General features: G+C 37.2%; 1 pseudogene; it reads right to left on the reverse strand.

Annotated features, from left to right (window-relative positions):
• Positions 1-388: 388 nt before the first annotated feature.
• On the reverse strand, positions 389-1,195 carry LOC107630188 (uncharacterized; annotated as a pseudogene).
• Positions 1,196-13,845: the final 12,650 nt, after the last annotated feature.

Below are 13,845 nucleotides of genomic sequence, written 5' to 3' on the forward strand. Positions count from 1 at the left end.
AAAAGAGAGATAATAATTTGGTTCGAAGTTTGAATGCATAACAAGAAGAATAATTTCACAAAAAAAGAGAGAACAAAGATAGTGTTGGTGCTACCATTAATGGTGGTGTTGATATTTTTGTAATGGTAGCAGTAAGCATTATGATGGAAGATGTTTAATTGAAGAGAAGATAGAGAAAAGGATAGTATAAACATTTTATAAGATTATTTTATAGAGTAAATAGCCATTTCTAACAATGAAATATTCGAAAACTAACATTTTTACCCATGAAAAAAGAAAATTAAAGTTATACCCATGAAAGATGAACTTTTGCAGACAAAATTATCCGACCCTTAACAAATTAAATAAAATTTTCAAATTACCCTCTACTATAATTTTAATCGAATCTCTAAAACTTATTCAAGTAATAATTCCAATCTTGAACAGACACAATAATCAGATGGCAAAGAGCTAGATTAAGCTCGACCCTTTCATCCTCCAAGATGAGAGCCTTGGCTGTTGGCTTGGCAAGTAGATCAGTGTGAAATTTCCAAAGAAATGGTGGATTCTCTAGAAGAAGTGAATACATCATCAATCCCTGCAAATTGCAAGACCTTCTTGAAACCCTAACAGCAACAATTCCAAAACCACGAGGAGCAGGCACTATACAGACAGTGACGGAACCACATTTTTTGGTGACCTTGCAGGGAACGGTGTGTAGCTTTCCAATCTTGTTACCCCAATAACCTCTTCTCACAAGAATCACCAAAAGTTTTGCCAATATAATGGCACTGCAAATGGCAGTTGCAATCTCCTTGCTGCACTTAACACCGAGTCTGACGTGACCGTTGGTGCCACCGACAACGACGAAAGGCTTGAAACGGGTTTTTTGACCGGCATGTGTTTGTTTTTGAACGGGCATGATCTTCATGACTTCATCCTTCAAAGAAGGACCAACCAATGTGTCAATGATTTGGTGCTCCTTGATTGGGAGATAGTGGAGGTAGATTTGTTCGAGTCTACTGATCTTTCCCCCTTTTCATGAGGCGACCCAACTTCGTCACTGGAACCCAATTTTCCTCTTCCTTGCGGCATCCACCGCCCCTGTGGCGTCCACTGCCATTGTGACGCCCATCGCAGCCCTGTTGCCCCAACCACCGCGGCCTCTGAAGCCATGCTGGAATCTGCCACGATCTCCGCTGCCGCGTTCAGCCATTGATGAGATGAGAGGGAAGAAAGATAAATGTAGGGTTTGGAATTGGGGGAATAGTGGTGTGAAATAAAATTAAAAGGTAGAGTTAGGTTATATTAAAGGGTAATTTAGGAATCTTATTTAATTTTTTAAGATTTGGTTAATTTTGTATGTAAAAATCCATCTTTTATGGGTATAACTTTAATTTCTATCTTTTATGAATAAAAATGTCAACGTCTGAATCTTTCATAGTTAGAAATGGTTATTTAATCTTATTTTATATTTTTCTAAATGGATCATTAAGATCTAAAATTCTAGTTGGTCCATTGAAGTCATTCCCCATAAATGATTATAAACCTTGACAGAATCTAAGCCAGTAGCATCAACTATTGTTCACCAAAAAAATGATAAATTTTCCCACTCTCTGACATCTAGCTTTCACCCAAGAAAATGATAAAGAATAAGTGAATGATATCTCATAATTTGTTTTTAATAGGACGTCAAAATCAACTGAATTTATTGGATCATTCTATTTATCTATTTAGATAAGTAAATTTTTATCTCTAAAATTATGTTCATCTAAATTTTTAGATTAAATAGACTAAGTCTGATTAATCCAAAAAAATAACGGGTTAAATAGTCAATTCGTTTAGTTTTATGATTTTTTAAAAAATTAGTATTTTTTAATATTTTTTATTCAATTTAAAAATCTAACTTATCGACTAAAAAAATTTTGTTTTAATTTTTTTATTAAAAAAATGACTTTTGGTCAAAATTTTTTTTTAAAAAAAATAAAAACTAAACCGATCAGCTCATTTAACTCGTTAGACTAGCAATAAACAATCCGAATTAAAAAATCACAATCCATAAATAAAGTGAATTTAAACAGACTAACTCATATAACTCGTAAATTTAGGTGGACCAAGTCTAAATGAGTTCCACACCCTTTTGATAACCCTAGTTTTTTAACTTGGTTGGTATATATGGCAGATGAAAAAACATATCACATTCATATATCAATTTCTCCAAATGGGAGTGTTAGTACAAATTCCAACTTGTTGGGAAATTCGACTAGAATATTTGTCGACGGTGTAAGGACTGGACATGAGAAAACAAAACTCTGATTATATGGAGTATCAAGTGTGGAGAATGATCGGAGTCGAAGCTAGAGCAATTTCAAATTAGCAGCACGATACATAATATGAGAATTTGTTGGAGCTAGTAATAGATTATGCAAGAGCATCGAAGTCGAAAGATTTTCAACAGGTGAAAAACAGGCCAAAAAGCAGCTACTATTTTTCTCGTACAATTAGACTTTTGTTTGATTCTCAAGCTGAGTTAAGAACAGGGGTGCGAATTTTGAGGAGCAAACTGAGGAGAGAACGTGGGACTTGGAGACCAAGGTAAGAGAAGATGTGGGATGGCACACTTGAATATCATGATTCTTCATGGTCAAGGTAAGGTTGTGGCCTGAGAAAAAAGAGGAAGTTAGATCGTGGTAAGAGAAAGATCTACAAGCCTATCCTCATGGTTTATAAATAGAAGAAGTTCAAAAGGAATAGGGGACTTCATGAACTCTTCATCATCACACCAAACTCTGCAAAATTTCCAGTCACACTAACACAACAGAAGTCAACGGAGTACAAGTACTACTAAAAAACTAGTTATTACAGACAGATATTTCTGACGGATTTTATCCCACGGAAATACAGACGGAATTTGAGAGGAATTTTTTGTCAGAAAACAAAAAAAATGAATTAGCATAAATTACAGACGGAAAAGAGAATCCATCGATAATTCTATCGAAAAAATTAAATTTTTTTTTCGTGGGAAATGATTACAAATAAAAGATCCGTCTATAATTAAATGGACAAAAATATTGCGTTTTATTAAATTATTACAGACGAAAAATCCGTCTGTAATTTAAAATTTTCCGTCGAAAATATTAAATTAACCCTAATTTTATCCCTACCCTCTCGATCCATTCACACTCCACACACATCAAATGAGTCTCTCCGTCACCGAGTTGCTTCTTCTCTTCGTCGCACCAGCTTCTTTTGCCGCTGTCGCTGCCGCTCGCATCGCAGGATCTCTCTCTGTCATCCCTTGCGTCGCACGGGCTCCCTCTGCCGCCGCTCTCGTCGCATCTGCAGCGATTCGTGAAACTCATCTGAACTTGGTGGAAACTCGGGGATTATTGTTGAATGGCGAAGCTTGAAGCAAAGCTCGGAATGATAGTTGACTCCGTTGGTAACTTCTTCTCCAGCAAAGACCAGCTTCTCCACTAACCGAATCAAATCGAATCAAACACTTTATATATAGGGTTGCATAGATCTTCAATCTTTTGATCTATTTGCACTCCACTAACCAGGTTAGCCCTAACTCCATCCCTTATTTCTCTCGCTAATTTTTCATTCCAAACGCATTATTGTGCAGTGTCGCTCTGGTCTCAAAATTTGATTTGAAACAGTGCCGATTAGTGGTTAATTGCTATCAATTTTGTATAGTTGAACATATCTCGAGAAAAACCATCTAATTTGCTAAATATAAGAAGTTAAAGAGGGCCAAATATAATTGGAATGCTTAGAAAAAGTAGTTCTTGGTTTTTTAAGACTCTTAGGGTTTTCTGAATTCAGCATTGTGAAATCGTGATCCTTTGATTCTGCTATTACTGTTATGCTGGGTGAACTAGTTAATTCATATATAAATTCGATTCACAATATTTAGATATTTTGGTCAGCTTCTGGAAACGAAAGCTTATATAAGGAACCAGCTCCAGATTGCTATAGCATGTTTATATTCATTCCCTGGCCGTTACTTTCAATATAGACCGGTGTTGTCCAATATTGTTGTAGGCTTGCAGCCACTCCTTTGTTGTTTTGTTTTCTATGTTAGATAAGTGGTTAGATCACTCTAGTTATTAGTGCATCAAATAATTGTTTGTTGATTATTGTTTTTGGTGTGATTAAAAAGTGCTCCTTTTTGCATAAACTATAATATTTTGAATTTTTATTCCTTTTGATTTCCATTTATACTATCAAATGATGGTAGTATGTCTGATGTATTGCATAACACTTATGATTATGAAAGGGCTCTTTATATTGAAACCAATATAGGTGATGAGTATTTTGGTGAAAAATAAATTTCTCCCAAAACACACAAATCTAACCGGCAAGTGCACCGGGTCGCATCAAGTAATAAAAACTCACGGGAGTGAGGTCGATCCCACAGGGATTGATGGATCAAGCAATTTTAGTGGGTGATTAGTTTAGTCAAGCTGACATTTAGTGAATTGTGTGAAATGTAGCCAACAGAAAGTAAATTGCAATGAATCTTAAAGATGCAAAAAGTAAAATTGCAAGTAAGTTAAAGAACAAGAAAGTAAAAGAGAGAGAATGAAACAGAACACCTTCAATTCTCCACCCAAGATTTAAAAACAAAGAAAAGAAACTTAAAGAGAGAGCTCTCAAATTCTAGTGCTCCCTAGTGGAGCCAGCCTCCCTTACAAATATGAAACAGATGCCTTATATAGGCTTTACAAAATGGAAATGAAAATGAAATTAAAAACAAATTACAATTAAATGAAATTCCTATTTTATATATTTCTTGTGCCTTTGAGTGATGATCATTTGGGCCCTTGCTCTTGATGGAATTGGGTTGATAAAGGCCTTGGTTGATTGCTCTTGGAGTTTGGAGAGGAACCGAATTGAACCGGGTTGAGTTTGCAAAAGTTGGACCAAAAGTTGGAGCTAAAGTTAGGGGTCTAACTTTGGCTCCAACTTTTCATAGCAGCCCACAAAGCCTGCTGGTATGAACGTTGGTGCCAACGTTAGGGGTCTAACTTTGACCCTAACGTTGGCCTCCCTTATGCACATTTATGGCGCCAACTTTGTCCTTTTGTCATGTTGCCAATTTTATGCCCAATATAGACTATCATATATGGTTGGAAAGCTCTGAATGTCAGCTTTCTAACCCACTTGGAATCACTTCAATTGGACATCTACAACTCAAGTTATGATCATTTGAAGAGGGCATGGTCGCTGGCTTTGGTGTGCAGCGTTTGGGGTAACGTTAGCCTCAAACGTTGGCGAAAACGCCAGTTCTGGAGGCTCAAATGTATTGTCCACCCCATACTATTATATATTGTTGGAAAGCCCTGGATGTCTACTTTCCAATGCCGTTGGGAGCACATTATTTGGAGCTCTACAGCTCGAGTTATACTCCGTTGAAGGTGCAGAGGTCAGTTGGCCTCACTGCAGGTTGCCACCATGTTCGTTTATGCACATTGCGGGGCAGTTTTCTCCCTCAATTTTAGTGTCCACCATGCAGTGCCATATATGTTTGGAAAGCTCTTGATTCCTACTTTCCAATGCTTCTTGAATCACCTCATTTGGAGCTCTGTAGCTCAAGTTATTCTTGTTGGAAGTATACCCTTTCAAGCTGTTGTGGTGTGTGGCGCCAACGTTAGCCTCAAAGTTAGGGGGCTAACGTTGGCGCAAACTTTTGCTCCTTCCCCATTGAATTTTCATGTGCCAACGTTAGCCTCCAAGTTAGGGGGCTAACGTTGGCGCAAACATTGGTGCCCAGGGGAGAAATTCTCAAGTTCCAACGTTAGCCTCCAAGTTAGGGGGCTAACGTTGGGGCTAACTTTTGCTCCTCTTCCTTGAATATTCATGTGCCAACGTTAGCCTCCAAGTTAGGGGTCTAACGTTGGTGCAAACGTTGGTGCCCAGGGGAGAAATTCATGTGCCAACGTTAGCCTCAAAGTTAGGGGGCTAACGTTGGCGCAAACTTTTGGAGCCCAGGGGAGAATTTTCAAGTTCCAACGTTAGCCTCCAAGTTAGGGGTCTAACTTTGAGGCTAACTTTTCACCCAAAAGATTTTGCTTCCTGGTTCAACTTATTCCATTGTCCTCTCTTTACTCCTAGCCATTCCTTCTTGCTTCACCCTTTCTCCAAGCCTTCTTCACCTATCATTAATCAACCAAACACATCAAAGCTATGCTCAAAATCATGAGATATTCATTCTTTCATAATATGTGACAATTTTAGCATAAAACCTCATGAAATAGCATGAATTCATACATGGTTGATTAAATCAAAGGAAGCATGAAAATCTACCCACTTGGCTTGCTTATGGCTCAAGAAAGTGCATAAAACCTATTGAAAACAAAGGAAAAAGGCATAGAAAAACATGACATGATGACATGTCATCACAACACCAAACTTAAACCTTGCTTGTCCCCAAGCAAGAAAAGAATCATGCAATAAAGATTGACAATCCAAGGTAAGAAGAATATCAACTCAATGTTCATGGTAAGCTAGTTTTCTAAGCATGCTACAATCACAAAAGAAATGTAAATGATTGATGCTTCCATGTAGCTCAATTTATGAAATCTTTCTTTTATATTTCTTCCTTGAAACAAGCTTTTGATTTTTTTTTTATTTAGCTTCTCCTTTTGGGTGCTTTGCCCCATGAGTTGATAACAAAGCTACGACTTCTAAATGCTTTGTTTTCAAGTATTACCACTTGATACATAAGCACCACAAGCATTTGATTAGAGGACTTCATTAAGCTCATTTTTCTTTTCTTTTCTTTTCTTAACTCTCTAATCATTGATGCTCAGAGCCTTGAGCTTTGAGGGAGTGCTTTTGCACTTTGAGCCTAGCCTTGACTTCTAAGTGTTTTGTTTTCAAGCATTTGGCTTGATACATAAACACCACAAGCACTTAACAAATAAATTGCCATTGGTACTCAGAGCCTTCAGCTTTCTCACTCTTTCCCTTTTTCTTTTCTTGCTTTATTTTTGCATTTGCTTCTTCAAGGTTTTCATGATTTTCAAAAGATTTCACAAGATGTCCTAGATGAAAACTTCAATTAAATAAAATCCAATGCAATTAAGCAACAATCAAACATACTAGCTTACCAATACTTTTATGCACATGCTAAAATCTTCTTTAATGCCTTGTTTGTTTATGATCATGATACTTTGTTGCTTTTGAATTCATAAAACTCAAGTTGGTAATCATAATGACATAGCACCATGTTGCAATTTAGAAATCAAACTATGCCTTTTCATACACACATGCATACAGAGAAGGTACAGACAATCATGTAGTTTATGGTGCTTGAAACAAATGAGAGGAAAAGGAACTTTACAACCTTGCAGTTCATCTTCATTATTGTTGTCCTTTTTCCTCTATTCTTCCTCCTTCCCTTGCCAAACTCAAAATACTTGCTCATCCTCAAGCAATAATTAGAACAATGGCTATGGGGCTAAGATGTATCATGAATGTCTTATATAATGAAATGTTAGTAGCACATGTGTTTTAAGCAAGCAAAATTAAAGATAATAATCAAGGCACAAGAGACAGAGACATTGTGTTTGCAAGCTTAAGAAGGTGAGCATAATACTTTGCATAAAGAATAAGTGGCACACCAAACTTAGTGTGACACTTTCACTTGGAATCAATGCAAGTATCCAGTAAAGATTTGAAGCAAACTGTGTTGCATAGCAACACCAAACTTAGAATGCAATCCTATGCCAATTTATTTGAACTAAAACTAAACAAAAGAAACTGTTATATGTTAAGTACAATCACTAAATGAAGAATCTGTTGTGAATAAGGATGTCTTGGTGATGTATTAACAAAAACAGTTAATGGAGGAAAGCATTAAAAACAAGTAAATAAATGAAACAAAGAGAAAACAAAAATTATCCAACTAAGAAGAAAAATAACACTGTAAAAAGCAATATGATTATGCAGACAAGTGACGTTGCTGGATTGATTTGCATAGAAAAATAGGTGGCACACCAAACTTAGAATCTTGGTGTGTCACTTTCATGTAAAATTGATGCAATCATCCATGAAGATGGAAAACAGTTTGTTGCAGGGCAACACCAAACTTAGAATGTAACCATATGCCAATTTATTGAAATTTAAACGAAGCAAGGAAAAGAAATGTACCTACTGTCTACCTGTTCTTTACTTTCTTCCTCTTCTTCCAATTTGTTAAGAGAAATGACTTCAAAGGAGGAGAAGATTCAGCTATTACCCCTTGTCTTGGTCTCTCCTCAGCAAGCTTTCTTTTGTACATGGCTTGAATGAGCTTGCTTGCTATTGGTCCAGGGGTTGGATTGCTTGTGGTTGACCTCCTCTTGAATGTTGTCCTTGGTAGTTTGGTCACAATCCTCTTCTTGGTGCTTTTGTTAATTGCCTTCACTTCTTTGAATCCATGTTTTGGTGGTTGTGTGATTTTTGGAGTTTTGTATTCATCCAGAGCCTTTTGTATTGGTGGTTCCATGAACTCCTCCTTTATGTACTTCTCTGCCTCACTTGAGTTTGGAATGACTTCTTCACTTTCTTGCTCCTCCACTTCCTCTTTTACCCCTAACATTTGTTTCAATCGCTCTATCATGGAGGAGGTTTGTCGATCTTCCCAACATTTCTTCATCTCCTCGTTATACCTTTCAATCATGGATTCAGATGTTGAGGCATTTTGGTCCAGGGAGGTTTGTGAGAGTTGTGAGTTCTCATGTTCTCTTGTCATCTCAAGTGAAGTTTCAGGTTCAACCACCTCATTCTTCATTGAAAGTTCACTTGATGCAGTGGCCTCCTTATCTTGCTCTTCCACTTTCTCCTTCATATCCATCAATTGGCCTTCATTTTTCTTGCTCAGTGGTTCTAAGCTCCTCCTTATTTTCTCTACTTCTCCATTCATATTTTTGAAGAAAGCTTCTTGCCTTTTCTCGGATATTTGTGCTTCTTTCGCATATTTTTCGAGCTTGGACTCAAGCTCTGAAAGCCTTGAGTGGTTCATGGAAGTTTGTGTGGGTGGTGAGTTTTGAAAGGGGCTTTCGGTTGAAGTATGGTCAAGTGATGATATCTTTGGATGATTATCATATGGAGCACTAGAATTCCCTTCCCAGCCACCATTAGAATCATGACTTGCATTATTTTGTGGTGGAGAGAAATATCCCATATGATTTTCTTTCTCATCTTGTGGTTCTGAAGCATAGCTCCATGAATTGGAGTGCCCAGAATTTGAAGTTTCTTGGTGATATCCCCAGCCATCATTAGAGTTTGGTGATGGTGGGTGATATCCCATAGAATTTGTTTGATCATAAGATGAGTTGAACTTCATTTGAGTTTTGTAAAACACACAACCAAGGAAAATTGAAATTACTCATATCAGAGATGAGAATTTCTTAGTGAGGCAAAAACTCAAACACCTTGGTTTCACTTTGAAACAGAAAACAAAAATAAAGAAAATGCTTGATCTAGACTTCTCACCCACATAATCATTGTTGATCTAATCAATCCCCGGCAACGGCGCCAAAAACTTGATGAGTATTTTGGTGAAAAATAAATTTCTCCCAAAACACACAAATCTAACCGGCAAGTGCACCGGGTCGCATCAAGTAATAAAAACTCACGGGAGTGAGGTCGATCCCACAGGGATTGATGGATCAAGCAATTTTAGTGGGTGATTAGTTTAGTCAAGCTGACATTTAGTGAATTGTGTGAAATGTAGCCAACAGAAAGTAAATTGCAATGAATCTTAAAGATGCAGAAAGTAAAATTGCAAGTAAGTTAAAGAACAAGAAAGTAAAATAGCTGAAACTTAAATTGCAAGAAAAGTAAATTGCATGAAAAGTAAAGGGGCTGGGGTGTTGGAAATTAAAAAGAGCAATAGATCACGCAACTAGAAATTTAAATTGCAGGACGAATAAAGGAAATTGGATGCTGGGAATCAAAACAGAATTGAAATTTTGAAGTGCAGTGAATTAAAAGCAGCAAGAAAAACAAAGAGAAATCTCAGAGAGAGAATGAAACAGAACACCTTCAATTCTCCACCCAAGATTTAAAAACAAAAAAAAGAAACTTAAAGAGAGAGCTCTCAAATTCTAGTGCTCCCTAGTGGAGCCAGCCTCCCTTACAAATATGAAACAGATGCCTTATATAGGCTTTACAAAATGGAAATGAAAATGAAATTAAAAACAAATTACAATTAAATGAAATTCCTATTTTATCTATTTCTTGTGCCTTTGAGTGATGATCATTTGGGCCCTTGCTCTTGATGGAATTGGGTTGATAAAGGCCTTGGTTGATTGCTCTTGGAGTTTGGAGAGGAACCGAATTGAACCGGGTTGAGTTTGCAAAAGTTGGACCAAAAGTTGGAGCTAAAGTTAGGGGTCTAACTTTGGCTCCAACTTTTCATAGCAGCCCACAAAGCCTGCTGGTATGAACGTTGGTGCCAACGTTAGGGGTCTAACTTTGACCCTAACATTGGCCTCCCTTATGCACATTTATGGCGCCAACTTTGTCCTCTTTTCATGTTGCCAATTTTATGCCCAATATAGACTATCATATATGGTTGGAAAGCTCTGAATGTCAGCTTTCTAACCCACTTGGAATCACTTCAATTGGACATCTACAACTCAAGTTATGATCATTTGAAGAGGGCATGGTCGCTGGCTTTGGTGTGCAGCGTTTGGGGTAACGTTAGCCTCAAACGTTGGCGAAAACGCCAGTTCTGGAGGCTCAAATGTATTGTCCACCCCATACTATTATATATTGTTGGAAATCCCTGGATGTCTACTTTCCAATGCCGTTGGGAGCACATTATTTGGAGCTCTACAGCTCGAGTTATACTCCGTTGAAGGTTCAGAGGTCAGTTGGCCTCACTGCAGGTTGCCACCATGTTCGTTTATGCACATTGCGGGGCAGTTTTCTCCCTCAATTTTAGTGTCCACCATGCAGTGCCATATATGTTTGGAAAGCTCTTGATTCCTACTTTCCAATGCTTCTTGAATCACCTCATTTGGAGCTCTGTAGCTCAAGTTATTCTTGTTGGAAGTATACCCTTTCAAGCTGTTGTGGTGTGTGGCGCCAACGTTAGCCTCAAAGTTAGGGGGCTAACGTTGGCGCAAACTTTTGCTCCTTCCCCATTGAATTTTCATGTGCCAACGTTAGCCTCCAAGTTAGGGGGCTAACGTTGGCGCAAACGTTGGTGCCCAGGGGAGAAATTCTCAAGTTCCAACGTTAGCCTCCAAGTTAGGGGGCTAACGTTGGGGCTAACTTTTGCTCCTCTTCCTTGAATATTCATGTGCCAACGTTAGCCTCCAAGTTAGGGGTCTAACGTTGGCGCAAACGTTGGTGCCCAGGGGAGAAATTCATGTGCCAACGTTAGCCTCAAAGTTAGGGGGCTAACGTTGGCGCAAACTTTTGGAGCCCAGGGGAGAATTTTCAAGTTCCAACGTTAGCCTCCAAGTTAGGGGTCTAACTTTGAGGCTAACTTTTCACCCAAAAGATTTTGCTTCCTGGTTCAACTTATTCCATTGTCCTCTCTTTACTCCTAGCCATTCCTTCTTGCTTCACCCTTTCTCCAAGCCTTCTTCACCTATCATTAATCAACCAAACACATCAAAGCTATGCTCAAAATCATGAGATATTCATTCTTTCATAATATGTGACAATTTTAGCATAAAACCTCATGAAATAGCATGAATTCATACATGGTTGATTAAATCAAAGGAAGCATAAAAATCTACCCACTTGGCTTGCTTATGGCTCAAGAAAGTGCATAAAACCTATTGAAAATAAAGGAAAAAGGCATAGAAAAACATGACATGATGACATGTCATCAATAGGCCATACTAAATTTTAATTTGAACCTCTGAGATTTCAACCAATTTTGCTAGGTTAATGCAATCTTCAAAATCTCAGAATTAACAATCATAGGTAGATTTTAGAATAAATCTCCTGTTATCTCAAAAACTGTGTGAGGATGAAGTGGGAGAAAATGTTAATTATTTGGTTTTTCTTATGAATATTTTAAACTTGTTTGCATTATTCAATATTTCAATTAGAATTCATCTGATACGTATGTCTTTCCATTCTTCATTAACTTGGTTGAAAGGAATTAGGAATGGACATTAGAAACCTTGCTTACTTCACTTTTTGTCTGCAGGCTTGTTCCTGTAGGGAACACAAAGTTCGCTAAAGATGCTGCCTTTGCCTACAAATCTTTGAATCTGCGTGATGTAAAAGCCTCTTTGTTCCTTTTTATTACTGGACACAGAGTTTGCTAATTGCCACACGATTATTCTAATGCAGACCTCTCCGAACAGAGCAACTAGAACTTTCATGGATTTTGAATCAGTGGCTCAGGCCATGGATGGTATTTAACTCTTTCAACCATGTTCTCGTAGTAGCTGTACTAGTTTTTATGACTTCTTTTTTGTTCTAATTAATTGTTTATAGTTGTGGTATTTTTCATTTTCAATTGATTGAACCTCACTTTGGCTGCTTTTGGTTTTGCTTTAACACTTGGAATATCATAAAACTGAAAAGTGATAAGAACATAGTGATAAGCACAGCCTTTGTGTTGCTATGATGGTATGTTCCCGCCACTACAATCCGGGGTGGGTTGGGTTTTTTTTGGGGGGGAAGGGTGGAGAGTGTTTTGCGTTGTGTTTCATTCTGTATTTCATTCCAATGCATGAGCAAGTTTGTCATGGTCGCGGAGTCCTGACAGTTAAAAGCTTAGGGTTTGCTTGGTTTTATATTTCCTTTACAAAATCCTATAAACAGGAAACAACTTAGGTGACAGATTCGTATTTCGTAATTAATTTTTAGAGTTTCGGGATTAGTCTTGATAGTTAGTTGAAACTTAGGATATGTTTTAGTTTTTTTTTTTTTACATTTACAAAATCATATAAGCAGGAAACAAATAATGTGAGAGGTTTATAATTGATATTAAGGATTTAGGGTTTAAACCTTAAAGTTAGAAACCCATGTATAATTTTGTATTTCCTTTATAAAATTCTTTAAATAGGAAATGTTATAAAAATAATGTGGCAGGTCTATGATTAACATTGAAAGCAAGATATTCTGGAAATAATTATATGAAAGTAAACAAAGCCTTTAGAATGTTAACTAGCCTTGTACATTGATTGATGTGTTGTGCACCTTCTAGTTTAGCAGCAGTATAGTAGTGACGTGAACTTCTGCTAGTGACTGTAAACACTGAATGAAGAATGATCGGACTCTTCAGATTGAACTTATTATATTTAGATGCAATGAATTTGAATTATTATATTCTTTGGTTTGTTTAGAAGGGTTTCCTAACAATTTGAAGAGCCCTAATCCTACTTTCTAGTTGTAATGATGCTTTCTTTCACACAGATTTGAAGAGCCCAAATTTTTTAAAAGATATTTATCCAATTAGTGGGTAGAAGAGAAGACTGGTGGTCGAATACCTGCACTGTTGCTTCTGTTTCCATTGAACTTTTTGTTCCTCTATTGATACAGAACTTCCAAATTCTGCTTCAAATTCAAGTGATCAATTAATCGATCCTCTGTTTTCGTTTTTTTTTTTTCACCCTCCAGGTTGGAATTGAAATGCAGAAAAAAGCAGCATTGCCGTTGAGGGACGCAAAAAGCGGCAATGCGAACAAGATGAAGGCTCTGTGCGGCAAGGAAGCTTTGGTGAAGCTTCTGTGCTGTTCTCTCAGGTTCATTTTTGCAAAAATCTCTCCTTTTTTATTTTTTGGTTTCCGTTACTATTTGGTTGCTGAGAAATCATAGGAAATTAAATTCTGCATTTTTTTTATAGGTCTCACTTTTCAGTTTGATTGGTTAAATTAGCTTGACACTTTTCTTTTAACA

Source organism: Arachis ipaensis, chromosome B3, assembly GCF_059453495.1.
Source record: "Arachis ipaensis isolate K30076 ecotype BB chromosome B3, ASM5945349v1, whole genome shotgun sequence".
NCBI lineage: Eukaryota > Viridiplantae > Streptophyta > Magnoliopsida > Fabales > Fabaceae > Arachis > Arachis ipaensis.